Source organism: Thalassophryne amazonica, chromosome 14 (assembly GCF_902500255.1).
Source record: "Thalassophryne amazonica chromosome 14, fThaAma1.1, whole genome shotgun sequence".
NCBI classification, from domain to species: Eukaryota; Metazoa; Chordata; class Actinopteri; order Batrachoidiformes; family Batrachoididae; genus Thalassophryne; species Thalassophryne amazonica.
The window spans coordinates 87,385,468-87,401,186 of record NC_047116.1 but is presented as its reverse complement, the minus strand read 5'-3'; the positions used below and the strand labels follow the sequence as shown (position 1 = coordinate 87,401,186).

The following is a 15,719-nucleotide window of genomic DNA, read 5'->3' as shown; positions in this document are numbered from 1 at the left end:
ATGGAGTTCCACAAGGTTTTGTGCTAGGACCAATTTTATTCACTTAATACATGTTTCCCTTAGTATTATTAGACAGCATTGCTTAAATTTTCATTGTTACGCAGATGATACCCAGCTTTATCTATCCATGAAGCCAGAGGACACACACCAATTAGCTAAACTGCAGGATTGTCTTACAGACATAAAGACATGGATGACCTCTAATTTCCTGCTTTTAAACTCAGATAAAACCGAAGTTATTGTACTTGGCCCCACAAATCTTAGAAACATGGTGTCTAACCAGATCCTTACTCTGGATGGCATTACCCTGACCTCTAGTAATACTGTGAGAAATCTTGGAGTCAATTTTGATCAGGATATGTCATTCAATGCGCATATTAAACAAATATGTAGGACTGCTTTTTTGCATTTGCGCAATACCTCTAAAATTAGAAAGGTCTTGTCTCAGAGTGATGCTGAAAAACTAATTCATGCATTTATTTCCTCTAGGCTGGACTATTGTAATTCATTATTATCAGGTTGTCCTAAAAGTTCCCTGAAAAGCCTTCAGTTAATTCAAAATGCTGCAGCTAGAGTACTGACAGGGACTAGAAGGAGAGAGCATATCTCACCCATATTGGCCTCTCTTCATTGGCTTCCTGTTAATTCTAGAATAGAATTTAAAATTCTTCTTCTTACTTATAAGGTTTTGAATAATCAGGTCCCATCTTATCTTACGGACCTCATAGTACCATATCACCCCAATAGAGTGCTTCGCTCTCAGACTGCAGGCTTACTTGTAGTTCCTAGGGTTTGTAAGAGTAGAATGGGAGGCGGAGCCTTCAGCTTTCAGGCTCCTCTCCTGTGGAACCAGCTCCCAATTCAGATCAGGGAGACAGACACCCTCTCTACTTTTAAGATTAGGCTTAAAACTTTCCTTTTTGCTAAAGCTTATAGTTAGGGCTGGATCGGGTGACCCTGAACCATCCCTTAGTTATGCTGCTATAGACTTAGACTGCTGGGGGGTTCCCATGATGCACTGAGTGTTTCTTTCTCTTTTTGCTCTGTATGCACCACTCTGCATTTAATCATTAGTGATTGATCTCTGCTCTCTTCCACAGCATGTCTTTTTCCTGGTTCTCTCCCTCAGCCCCAACCAGTCCCAGCAGAAGACTGCCCCTCCCTGAGCCTGGTTCTGCTGGAGGTTTCTTCCTGTTAAAAGGGAGTTTTTCCTTCCCACTGTCGCCAAGTGCTTGCTCACAGGGGGTTGTTTTGACCGTTGGGGTTTTTCCGTAATTATTGTATGGCCTTGCCTTACAATATAAAGTGCCTTGGGGCAGCTGTTTGTTGTGATTTGGCGCTATATAAATAAAGTTGATTTGATTTGATTTGATCAATTATTATATAATTTACTAACAGGGACTTAGAAAAGAGAGATCTAATGTTTAATAGACCACATTTAACTGTTTTAGTCTGTGGTGCAGTTGAAGGTGCTATATTATTTTTTTCTTTTTGAATTTTTATGCTTAAATAGATTTTTGCTGGTTATTGTGGTCTGGGAGCAGGCACCGTCTCTACGAGGATGGGGTAATGACGGGATGGCAGGGGGAGAGAAGCTGCAGAGAGGTGCGTAAGACTACAACTCTGCTTCCTGGTCCCAACCCTGGATAGTCACGGTTTGGAGGATTTAAGAAAATTGGCCAGATTCTAGAAATGAGAGCTGCTCCGTGGGATGGAGCCGTCTCTCCTAACAAGACCAGGTTTTCCCCAGAAGCTTTGCCAATTATCTATGAAGCCCACCCTCATTTTTTGGACACCACTCAGACAGCCAGCAATTCAAGGAGAACATGCGGCTAAACATGTCACTCCCGGTCCGATTGGGGAGGGGCCAAGAGAAAACTACAGAGTCTGACATTGTTTTAAGTTACACACCGATTCAATATTAATTTTAGTGACCTCCGATTGGCGTAACCGGGTGTTATTAGTGCCGACGTGAATTACAATCTTACCAAATTTACGCTTAGCCTTAGCCAGCAGTTTCAAATTTCCTTCAATGTCGCCTGCTCTGGCCCCCAGAAGACATTTGACTATGGTTGCTGGTGTCGCTAACTTCACATTTCTCAAAACAGAGTTGCCAATAACCAGAGTTTGTTCCTCGGCAGGTGTGTCGTCGAGTGGGGAAAAACGGTTAGAGATGTGAACGGGTTGGCGGTGTACACGGGGCTTCTGTTTAGGACTACGCTTCCTCCTCACAGTCACCCAGTTGGCCTGCTTTCCCGGCTGCTCGGGATCTGCTGGAGGGGAACTAACGGCGGCTAAGCTGCTTTGGTCCGCACCGACTACAGGGGCCTGGCTAGCTGTAGGATTTTCCAAGGTGCGTAGCCAAGTCTCTAATTCGCCCAGCCTGGCCTCCAAAGCTACGAACAAGCTATACTTATTACAAGTACCATTACTGCTAAAGGAGGCCGAGGAATAACTAAACATTTCACACCCAGAGCAGAAAAGTGCGGGAGAGACAGGAGAAGCCGACATGCTAAACCGGCTAAGAGCTAGTAGCTGTGCTAAGCTAGCGGATTCTTAAAAACACACAAAGTGAATAATGTGTAAATAATTTAGAGGTGATTCAGCAGAGGGAGTGCTTTAGTTAAGGCACCTGAAGATTACACTGTGAAACAAATCGTTATCTAGTTAACTAGATCAATCTAACTGCGCAGATTAAACAGCTAACAGATACAGCAAAACACCGCTGTGCTCCGGAATGGAAGTGATACAATACCGCAGTGAGAGCCAACAACCAGTAGAGCCGTCGTTTTGATCAGACTGGTGTCGGATCAGATATGCATGCCTTAGATATCGTTTATCACAATGGTTGCTTGGTTAATTTATATAACAAAGCTCGTTCTCACAGCAGAAAGATTAACAAAGGTAATAATGATAAAATTTGGGCCGAGAGTATTGCACTAGCTGAGTTAGCATCCTATGTTGAGGAACAGGCTGACGATATGGTGTTCAGTTTCAAACTGTCTGATTTGGTCAAGCTTTATGAAGCTCGCATTAGACAGCTCGGGGTTCCTAAACCTGACAAAGTAAACTCAACACGGCTTAAACAACATCTGCTCTCACAAGTGTCAGGTTTGCAGGCATTCAAATCAGGACGAGACATACTGTTAGCTTTTGAAGAGAATATTGGGGAAGTTCTGAAATTTGCCAAAGACAACAGCTATGACAGTAAGAGCAAAACTTTAGCAAATGCAGCAAAGATCATTCGCAATGAAATGCTTAACTGCAAGCAAGACTTCAATGGCTCTTTCAGCACTGATTGTCACAAAAAATGTGTGCCTGAATCTTTGAAAGCCATGGTGAGCATGATTCTTGAAGGCCCAGATATCATCCAGCAAAGTCAAGCTGAATCTGTCTCCACTGTTTCATCTGCAATTTCTGAATTGCTTATGTACAATTTTGTGAAAAAAGATCACCCAATGCAGTGTCATTGAAACATAATGCTGACAAGGAGACTCCCCTTGCTATCTATATAGCATTAGTGATTCATGCAGAAACTCGTAAAAGAGACCTAATTGACAAGTTTAATCAAATGGGTCTTTGCATATCGTACGATAGGGTTCTGCAAATATCTGCAGATTTGGGCAACAAGGCAGTGGCCCAGTATGAGAAAGAGGGCTTAGTATGTCCAATGATACTGAGAAAAGATTTATTTACTACATTTGTATCGTTAAAGATTAAGCCCTTATATATTAGATTTCTTGGAATCCTTTAAACTTTGCAATGGTGTATCTCAGGAACTGTGCATCATACAGACATGTAACTATGCTTACAATGTGTAGAATAGCCATATTTCTATTCACTAGTAATACAATATTTTGCTCTAACTAGTCATAGTTTTGAGTTATTTGCAAAAAAGTGATTTTTGGCAGCCATCTTGGACGCCATCTTGAACGCCATCTTGAATAACGCAAGAACCGTGCAAGATCTGAGGTGGGTCTTGCTTTTATATGAAAGAGGACATAGATAGCTACATTTGTGCCACATTTCATGCTTCTATCCGGAAGTGAACGATTCTATCGAAAATTGACGCATATCCGCTGGACTATAACATACATATATGGCTTACAAGAAATTCTCAATTTATTCAACACAAATTCTGCAAACAGAAGGTCACGCAATTAACCAGAAAAAGCCCTTGAAAAATACAGTCAATATAAAGAAGCCCCTATCCAAGGAAATTTGAACATTTTATCATTAATGAATAAATTGTAGCATCCATCCTCATTTATTATTTTTAACATTTTGTGACATGCCAAAATTAGCTTTTTAGAAAAAGAGAAAAGCCTCCAGATTTACAGTCTATTTTGCATTATTTTAATCCTGTGAAATGCTATATTTTCAACCATGTTAACATCATCCATCCATTTTCTCTACCCACTTAATCCAGTTAAGGGTCACATATAGACAAACAAACACATTCACACCCACACGCACATTTACAGACAATTTAAAGTTTCCAATCCACTGAAACTGTATGTCTGTGGATGTGGGAGGAAGCCGAAGCACCCGGAGAGAAGTCACTGGGAGAACATGAAAACTCCACACAGAAAAGCCCCATGTTGGAAGCGATCCCATAACCTTCATGCTGTGAGGGAACAGTACTAAGCACTAAGTCAAAGTGCTGCCCCATTTTAACATCATTTAATTATATGTAATTTTATACCTTTTGATTAGAATTTAATGTATTTTATTGCAGTAGGTTTCTGTCAATTTTGAATGTACTGCTGCTGTGCTCCACTGCATCCACCACATTATGGAACCATAATGGGTCCTGATGGCAGCCACCAAGGTGGGCCTTCACCTCCCAAAAGTAGCCAAATATCTGCCCCAACTAGGTGTTATGTAGGTGTCCTGTTGGCCTCTTCCAGTGGCTGGGTTTCACAGCACTAAGGCAACTAGGGTGTCAAAATTCAACTCCTCATCCGTGTCATGACACCTGGGTAACAGATCAAGTAGACGATGGCCTGTTGGGGTAGAATATGGTGGGGACATTGTGTGCCCCGTGGCTGCTACGGTAACCATGAAGGCCAACAGGAACCCTGAAAACAAGATGGTTAACAGGGCTGTTAACCCCAAAATGTGAATCAGCTGCAAATCATGAATCAAATAATGAATTATCCACAAAGCGTTACTTGCAAAACATGAATACTGTGATGTATATAAATTTTCTTTCTTTCGGTTTAACCCTCTGGGGCCGACGGCTAAGACCATGCGTTACTAAATTATAAATAACTTTTGAATTATATAAGATAGAAACTTACTTTTTTTTGCTGAGAAGTTAACTCCACGGACTTTCGAGCCAGCCATCGGCCATCTTTGTACTCCTCATAGAAGCTGTGTGATGACGTGCGCAATGTGAGTGTCCAATCAAAATTGATTCACCATCACATGGTTTTCCAAAATTCAATCTAGGGCAGATTTACCTCACGTGAAAAGACACAGATCATTTTCAGGAGTGATGTGTTACTAGTTGGATCGTTTGAATAGCCCCCTGGGTGCTCCAATGAGTTCATACTATTAGTACATACTCAGTGTGCCCTGCACCATTACACACAGCGATCAGTGAAAGCAGGAGCACATGGAGAGCCTCTGATGACAATCTCACATGCTCAAACAAAGAGTGCGTAACTATCAAGATTGCTCCACTAGTTTGCATGTGAATGTTACTGGATAACTCTGTTGCTTTCTCTGCGTAAAGCACTGTTTACATATCAATGGACAACAAAATGCATAGACCATTTTGTATATATTGTTCAAAATGTGCATTTGTGTTTATTGTTTGAACCTTTTTCTTGTACAATTTTTCTCACAAGACCCCAAATTACCTTTATAAAGTGTCAAAACAGTTGTTTATTATAGTTTGCTGTGTGTTTTGAATAAATGTGTGTAGAAAATTATTTTTCACTTTAGTTTTTCCTTGCCTATTTTTGATTGTAAACCTTTATTACACTTAACACAACAAACCTTTATTACACTTAACACAACAAAAACATATATATTCTGAAAGCACAGGTTGTCCTGAAAAAAGAGACATAAAACTTAATTGTGGGATGCAGAGAGAGCTGTTAACAGCAACAATAAAACATTTATGCCAGGTGAGTGAACTGTCCAAAAAATGCCCTCGGACCCCAGAGTAAGTAGTAAGTAGTTTATGCATTTCAGTTTACAGATCAAATATTGCAGGAAATCTTGATCGCAAACCCTATCACCTCAAAAATTATTATTATTATTATTATTATTATTATTATTGGCGGAGCGGGGGGTCACTACAGCTGGTGAGGGGTGGTGGTGATCCAAGCTCTCAGTCCTGGTGTGAAGCGCCAGCCTTGCTGAGAGTGTCCCGCTCCAGGGGACAGTGCAAGGTGAGGGGTTTGCCTGGGACGGTCCACCTGTCAAACTCACAGATGACAGAAACCGCCCCCTCCAGTAAATGGCTCAATAAATCTTAAGGGAAATGTTGTAGAAAAACAAACTTGTGTCTAACCTCAGGAAGGTAAACAATGAGCTACAATGAACTGCAACCTTATTTTTAATCCATATGATCCATCCTCTGAGCTGGATAAATAATACTGACTTGAACGAGCAGATGGCAGGCAGAAGTGTAGGGACCGTCTACAAAGTGCAAACAAGACACCAGAAAAGAATACAATAAATTCAGGTGTGGTGTCACCAAATTCACTGCACACATCAGTGGTCTCCTGCTGGTTATACGACAGCACTCAGTTTGGAAAAATGCAATTGTGAAAAACTTTGGAGAATTTTTCATTGTTTAAATTTTCAGGGACATCATTGTTATTAAGTGTAGTCACACAAAATTTTCTGCACACATCAGCGGGGTCCTGCTGGTTGTAATACAGCACTCAGTTTGGAAAAATATGCAAAAATTGAATGTTAGTGATTTTGTATCATTAAAATAAGCCATAAAATGAGCAATTCATCAGCAGACCACTGATGTGTGCAGTGAATTCGGTGACACCTCACCTGAACTTATTGAATATTTTCTGGTGTCTTGTTTTTGCACTTTGTAGGTGGTCCCTACACTTTCGTTTCTCAGCCACCTGCTCGTTCAGGTCAATATTATTTTTCCAGCTCAGAGGACAGATCATATGGATAAAAATAAGGTTGTAGTTCGTTGTTTACCTTCCTGTGGTAAGAAACTAGTGTTTGTTTTTCTACAACATTTCTCTTAAGATTACTGAGCCGTTTCTCTCCTCCCTGAGTTTGACACTGTCGTTACCATTTGACAGGTGGACTGTCTCAGTCAAACTCCTCACCTGACACTGTCACCAGAGGGGGACACACCCAGCAGGGCCAGGCGCTTGACACCTTGGATCACCTCCGCACCTCACCGGCTGTAGTGCCCCCCCGCCAAAAAAAAAAAAAAAAAAAAGAATTGTGGTGATGTTGTGTGGAAGTATTGAATTTCATTTTGTAACAAAGCTACCAGTTTTTATTATTATTATTATTATTATTATTATTATTATTATTTGTATGGTTTGCATACTTGTTATGTAATTTTAGTTTGAGCCTTACTTATTTTTATCAAAAACATGACATCTTGCTGCATTTCAAAATGCATCTATGAGTTTAAAAAAAGTCTGGATGTACTGTACCTTGTGAGAAAGGAACAAACGAAACATGATGAATCAGCTGTGTGTATGTATGTGTGTGTGTGTGTGTGCGTGCGTGTGCGTGTGAGTGCATGCGTGCGTGTGTGCATGTGGCTGCAGCACAGCAGCACTCCAGAGAGCAGGCGACCTGTGCTCAACTTCATTTTGTACCCCAAAGCTCTTATACTACATCTGAAAGGCAAATATTGCACTTTTTTACGCCACCACACTTACCTGACATCTTCACCAAGTATTTGCTTCTTTGCAGCAACGTATTATATTTATTAGATATCTGCCATGAACATATTAATACATCAAAAATTACAATCAATGACATTTCTTATTCTGAAATTATGAATTGAATGGAACACTAAATGTAGTTTGAGTTGAATACTTTTGTACGACACTCATTTTTTGCAAGGGTACAGGCAAAGCACCCTAAAACCTACAATAATAAGAAACTTTAATAATAAACTAATAAAGTTTTTAGCACATATTAGAAAATTCTAAGTGTTTTTAGAATTAAATGTAAACATATCAAATATATATAAAATAACTAAAAACATATCAAACAGAATCACCCCCATTTTATCACTGGACTAACCTAAGTGATAATAACATATGTTTAATGAGTTACAAGTTATATATGTTTTTGAGAAAAGTTGTGTCTTGAGTCTTGAAAGAGTCTACTGAATTATTTGAGGTGCTAAGCTGTTCCATAGAAAAGGCGCTCGTCCATTTAAGATTATGCAAGGTAACAAGGAAAATCATAAATTAACAGGAAGTGAGTGAAGATTAGTGTAGTATGGTTATAATTTTCTCTTCCTACAGTGTAAAAAATGAACTGCTCTCTCAACAAGAAAAAGTGATGTAACAATTTGCATAGATTTTTTTAAAGTTATTTCAACTTAACTAAAGTTATTTCAACTTAACTACAGAAGTCTTGTAGCATTAATTCAGTTGAAAGTTGAAATAACTAAGTTGAAATAACTAAAAAAAAATCTATGCAAATTACCACATGAATTTTTCTCATTGAGACAGCAGATCTTATTTTAGAGTGTAGTCAGAATGCTCACAGCAACATTGTTAACCTCTAATATTAGTGTGCAGCAAACCACAAATCATTTTACAAAAATCAATTCTAAATTAATTGAGCACATTAACCAATGTCTCTGCATCAGCCACAGACAGCATAAGCAGAATCTTCACTATATCCCTTTAAAAATACACATTATTTGTTATCTCTCTGAAGTACAGGTTAAAGAAAAATGTGGGACAGGAAGTCACCACAAGATTTTGAGCTTTAAACATTTGTTTCTATCCATATATCCACGGACAACGTTAACTGATCATCTTTGCCTTGCTGTGCCAATCACCATCATCTCAGTCTTTTACAAGTACAAAATGACATGACAACTTGTTTGAGACTGAAGCTAGCCAGTCCTCTAAGATCTTCTTATAAGACAAATTGTTTTGCTTTATAGGCAGAAAACTCTCATCGGTGTAACAGTGAAAACTCATTCCATCGTTTTGAAATATCTCTGTAAGCTATATGAAGATACATCAACAAAGGACCTGAAACAGAACCTTAAGGTATCCCATACCTCACCACAGAAGATTTGGAAGTAGCGTGAAACAAAACACATTTGGTTGTTTGGACAGGCATGTTGTCAACCATGAAAGAATCTAATCAGAAGTGCAAAGAGTTTTCAAATCTATTTGACAACATGCAATGATCGATAGTCTCAAAAGCTGCACTAAGGTCCAGACAGATTGGGGCTGCATCTGACATTTTAAGGATGCTGTACCAGACCCTCATGGCAAAGAAAGAGCTGAGCCAGAAGTTGAGACTCTGGATTTACCAATCATTTTACGCTCCTATTCTCACCTACGTATGGTCATAAACTTTGGTGAATGACCAAAAGAACATGGTCGCATATGCAAGCAGTGGGAATGAGATTCCTCCATTAGGGATCTTTGGCTGCATGAAATTCTGGGAGTATCATTTATATTTCCACAGGATCAGAATGTGTCCAAATAACACATGTTTCTCAAATTGAAGCATAAGAAAATTATGTTATTTGGACACATTCTGATCATGTGCAACAGATTTGCATAATTAAATCAGGCAAATCCAACAGACTGTTTCAGGGTGAGAGGCTCAACTATCCTGGAGAGACTTGGAGTGCAGCTGCTGTTTCTTCACATCAAAGGGCATGTTTCGTAGAGAAGTCTTCCAGGCACATTCAACTGGGAGGAGGCCCTGGGGAAGACCCAGGACATGCTGGAGCAGGGATGGGCAATGAGGGCCAAGACAACCAATCACCTCAGCAAGTGGGTTTGGTGATGAGCTTCTCCACTGAACATAAACACCTGATCATCAATGAAATCATCTGCTGAGATGATTTGTAGAAAGCAAACCTGCAGTGTCTTGGCCCTTCATGGCACATGATTGCCCACCCCTGTGCTGGAGGGATTATGTTCCCCAGCTGGTCTTAACTATGCACACTTTGTTGGTTTTTAATTCTACTTGCAATTTGATGGGAAGCTTAAATATGGACACCAGAATTTTTGAACACACAAATCCTCTGAATGTTAACCAATACCAGCCTTACTCTGCAGATATGTATTGTGGTATACTACTGAACTTTCATATTCAATGATGAACTCTGAAACATATTACTCACTATATTAAAAGACTGACTCATTCCAGACAATTATGATCATGGCATAAAAAACAGGCTGTATCACCGGTTCTGAAAAGATAAACTCATAGTTACATAGTTACTGCTGCATTATTGCAGTCGAGAGGTGGAAAGTCTTCACATCAGTCTAACTCACACCTCCTTATCACCATAATGACTTCCTAATGGAGTCATGTGTGACTTATGCTCAAATATTCTGTGGAGGAAGCGGCTAATGCAGACAGATGCTTTGTTATACTTAAGCCTTTTAGCTGTCAACAAAATAACCTCCCCATCTGTCCAGAGTAGATAAATAAAAAGGTATTACAGGAAAAAATTAGTAGCTAATAAGGTTTCTTCAAAAACTGAACTGGAGCACATTACGAGACAAGTTTAGCATTCTAATTCAGAAAAGCTTAACATGAACAACAAAGCAGATCAAATGTACACTGCAAAAAAGGGGTGTCTAAAAAGAAGATAAAAACACTAAATCTGAGGTAAATTATCTTGCTGCATGAACAGATTACTTGACAAGATGTGAATAACATTTGTTAAATCTAGAAAGAAGCATTCAAACACATAAAATAACAAATTATCTAACACTTCTAAATCTGTTTTTGTTATGATGGTAAGAACCAAATCATTTGCAGTGTACCAAGTTTTTAAAACTTTAGATAAGTTGAAGGTGAGTGAGTGTGTACATATATATATATATATAGATAGATAGATAGATAGATAGATAGATAGATAGATAGATAGATAGATAGATAGATAGATAGATAGATAGATAGATAGATAGATAGATAGATAGATAGATAGATAGATAGATAGATAGATAGATAGATAGATAGATAGATAGATAGATAGATAGATAGATAGATAGATAGATAGATAGATAGATATAGATAGATAGATAGATAGATAGATAGATAGATAGATAGATAGATAGATAGATAGATAGATAGATAGATAGATAGATAGATAGATAGATAGATAGATAGATAGATAGATAGATAGATAGATAGATAGATAGATAGATAGATAGATAGATAGATAGATAGATAGATAGATAGATAGATAGATAGATAGATAGATAGATAGATAGATAGATAGATAGATAGATAGATAGATAGATAGATAGATAGATAGATAGATAGATAGATAGATAGATAGATAGATAGATAGATAGATAGATAGATAGATAGATAGATAGATAGATAGATAGATAGATAGATAGATAGATAGATAGATAGATAGATAGATAGGCAGGCAGGCAGGCAGGCAGGCAGGCAGGCAGGCAGGCAGGCAGGCAGGCAGGCAGGCAGGCAGGCAGGCAGGCAGGCAGACAGACAGACAGACAGACAGACAGACAGACAGACAGACAGACAGACAGACAGACAGACAGACAGACAGACAGACAGACAGACAGACAGACAGATAGATAGATAGATAGATAGATAGATAGATAGATAGATAGATAGATAGATAGATAGATAGATAGATAGATAGATAGATAGATAGATAGATAGATAGAATATATATATGGGCTGTTCATGTTATATAGTGAAAAAGTAAAAGTTCTGAGAGACTTCGGGCCACATGTTGTTTTTGTTCAACTTGGGGTTTTATAAGTGCGGATCAAATTTGAACTCAGTAAGATAAGACTGAGAGGTCCCCCAGAGTGACACATTTTCCTCTCCCTCCACTGGCAAGACAACGTCACCCTAACGGGAACTCTGATGCATTATTTTTCTTTTAGAGGTACATGTGATGGCTTCTAATCACAAAAAGTGGTGGTTGATTGGTCATCTAGAGGAGAACATTAATGGAATTACTGGATTACTACATTGCTTGTTTGGGGAAAACTTTTGCTTTGTGGGGGACCTCTAAACAATGTCTGATTGCAATAAAATTTAGCACAGATCTTTTATTTTATTAGTGGAACAAGAACAACATGTGGCCCAAAAGATTTGACATTTTGAACAGGTCTATTGTGTGTGTGTACATATACACACATATACATACATACATACATACATACATACATGTTGGCAGTTTCCTCGCTTGCGAGGATAGTGGGAAGGCCTTTTTTAGTTTATTTTCTACAAGCCCTCTGGTGGCTGAAAAGTCTGATGCGGGATGCACAAGACCTGTTACACTTGGGGCAAATGAACACTTGAGTAGGCTGGGCTTGTGTTGCTGCCTGCTCTTTCTGTCTTTGACGCTTCTGGCGTGAGGCCTCACATGGATGACCTCTAATTTCCTGCTTTTAAACTCAGATAAATCTGAAGTTATTGTACTTGGCCCCACAAATCTTAGAAACATGGTGTCTAACCAGATCCTTACTCTGGATGGCATTACCCTGACCTCTAGTAATACTGTGAGAAATCTTGGAGTCATTTTTGATCAGGATATGTCATTCAAAGCGTATATTAAACAAATATGTAGGACTGCTTTTTTGCATTTACGCAATATCTCTAAAATCAGAAAGGTCTTGTCTCAGAGTGATGCTGAAAAACTAATTCATACATTTATTTCCTCTAGGCTGGACTATTGTAATTCATTATTATCAGGTTGTCCTAAAAGTTCCCTAAAAAGCCTTCAGTTAATTCAAAATGCTGCAGCTAGAGTACTGACAGGGACTAGAAGGAGAGAGCATATCTCACCCATATTGGCCTCTCTTCATTGGCTTCCTGTTAATTCTAGAATAGAATTTAAAATTCTTCTTCTTACTTATAAGGTTTTGAATAATCAGGTCCCATCTTATCTTACGGACCTCATAGTACCATATCACCCCAATAGAGCGCTTCGCTCTCAGACTGCAGGCTTACTTGTAGTTCCTAGGGTTTGTAAGAGTAGAATGGGAGGCAGAGCCTTCAGCTTTCAGGCTCCTCTCCTGTGGAACCAGCTCCCAATTCAGATCAGGGAGACAGACACCCTCTCTACTTTTAAGATTAGGCTTAAAACTTTCCTTTTTGCTAAAGCTTATAGTTAGGGCTGGATCAGGTGACCCTAAACCATCCCTTAGTTATGCTGCTATAGACGTAGACTGCTGGGGGGTTCCCATGATGCACTGTTTCTTTCTCTTTTTGCTCTGTATGCACCACTCTCCATTTAATCATTAGTGATCGATCTCTGCTCCCCTCCACAGCATGTCTTTTTCCTGGTTCTCTCCCTCAGCCCCAACCAGTCCCAGCAGAAGACTGCCCCTCCCTGAGCCTGGTTCTGCTGGAGGTTTCTTCCTGTTAAAAGGGAGTTTTTCCTTCCCACTGTAGCCAAGTGCTTGCTCACAGGGGGTCGTTTTGACCGTTGGGGTTTTACATAATTATTGTATGGCCTTGCCTTACAATATAAAGCGCCTTGGGGCAACTGTTTGTTGTGATTTGGCGCTATATAAAAAAATTGATTGATTGATTGATTGACTTCTTTCTGCCTCAAACTTTAGGCTGGCGGATTTGATGCTGGAACGCCAGCTGAGTCTATCTGTAGCTAGATGCTGCCATGACTGATGCTGAATGCCTGCAAGGGAGAGCTGTTTCTTCAGCTGGTCCTTATAGCGCTTTTTGGGGGCCCCTTGGTTTCGTCTCCCTTCCTTGAGCTCGCCAAAGAGAATTAATTTCGGCATGCGTGTATCATCCATCCTGGCTACGTGACCTGCCCAACGAAGCTGTTGTTTGAGTATAATAGACTCCATGCTGGGCAATTTGGCTCTGGTAAGGATGTCCTCATTTGAGACGTAGTCCTGCCACTTGATCACAAAGATGTTTCGGAGACAACGCTGATGAAAGCATTCCAGTAATCTGATCTGCTGGCGATACAGAACCCAGGTTTCAGCTCCATACAGGAGGGTAGGGACCACAATGGCTCTGTAGACCTGCACTTTTGTGGAAAAGTGCAGTGCATGATTCTGCCAGACTTTCTTTGAGAGTCGACCAAAAGAACTGCTGGCCTTGGCAAGGCGACTGTCTAGGTCCTTGGCAACAGATGCGTCGTTTGAGATAACCCTACCGAGATACGTGAAGTGCATACATACATATACACACACACACACACACACATATATATATATATATATATATATATATATATATATATATATATATATTTTTTTTTTTTTTTTTTTTGACTTTTCGCCAAGCACTGCAACAGAGTAGCGTCCTGTTCATGGTATGCCCCACCTCTCACCCTATGACTACTGGGATAGAGCTACAGCCCCCCATGACACTTAACTGGCGTAAGCATAAGATGGCTGGATGGACTTTTTGCCATATTAACCTTTATAATCTGGAATGTTAACACTTATGTATGTCAATGGGTTTAGGCTTACAGTCTCTGATGTGACAGTCTTCATAGCAATCATGGCAACATAGGTGAGATCTAAATCAGATCTACAAGCAAACATGAAAATTTCCCAAATCAAACGCAAGGGTTAGTGAACAATTTTTATTTTTCTGTTAAAGCCACCAAGTTACAGAGAACCACACTTGGTTTCTAGGATTGTTGTCTTTATTTTTCATGTGTTTGTTTTTGTTTTTTTTTTAAAGAAAATTAATTTATGTTAAAATTACAAAGGAAATATTGTTCATATTCAGCAGTTATTTGATTTATTCAGCTTAATCACTGATATAATAAAAATAAAAAAATAATAAACTACAGTAAACTATTACTGCATTAAAATAAAAGGCATGAGAATGGAGTACTGCTTTCCTGTTGACTAAAACATCGTCAGCAATATGTTAGGGCTGTTGTGAATATCTCAAAATAAAACATGTAACATTAGCAGAACTGCTTGTGCTTGGTCATGGGGATATGTTGGGTCTCTGTAAATCATACAGTACAACAATCCTGCTCTGTATGTACAAAGTTTAGAGGTGATGTCTGTTGTGTTTTGGTGCTATATACACACAAATTAAGTCAAAATGCCACGCCCACATTTGAAATCGTCAGACATGAAAAGAAAAAGTTACATGGGCTTTTAAACAAATACATTCACAAATATAGTCATGGTTGGAAATTTACATACACTCACCATGGGAATGAATATCATGGTAGCTTTGGGCTTTTAATGATGTATTTAAACTGTTCCTTTGCCAGGGTGGATTGAACAGCATACATCAATGAATAAAAAAAAACAAGAAATGGGCGCACAAGTTTGGATTTATTGTGTATCTTCTCTGGGGAGTAAACCAGCAACACCCCAGGTACCCCCGTAACTGGGGGCCAAAGTCCGAACACCAGAACCAAAAGGGGTAAACCCCCATGTACCTACTCCATCCGAATTAGGCATTCTTGAGAAATCTTGCTGACATGTATACAAACATAGTTACTTTAGCTGCTCTGACACAAAAGGCGTGTGCTTGGCGTGTTCGTGGAAACCACTGCA

General features: G+C 39.3%; 1 protein-coding gene across 2 annotated transcripts in view; it reads right to left on the bottom strand.

The window, feature by feature from the left end:
• Nucleotides 1-15,719, bottom strand: part of LOC117524075 (inactive dipeptidyl peptidase 10-like) — a 643,233-nt gene that overhangs the window by 79,721 nt on the left and 547,793 nt on the right. The window lies entirely within an intron of this gene.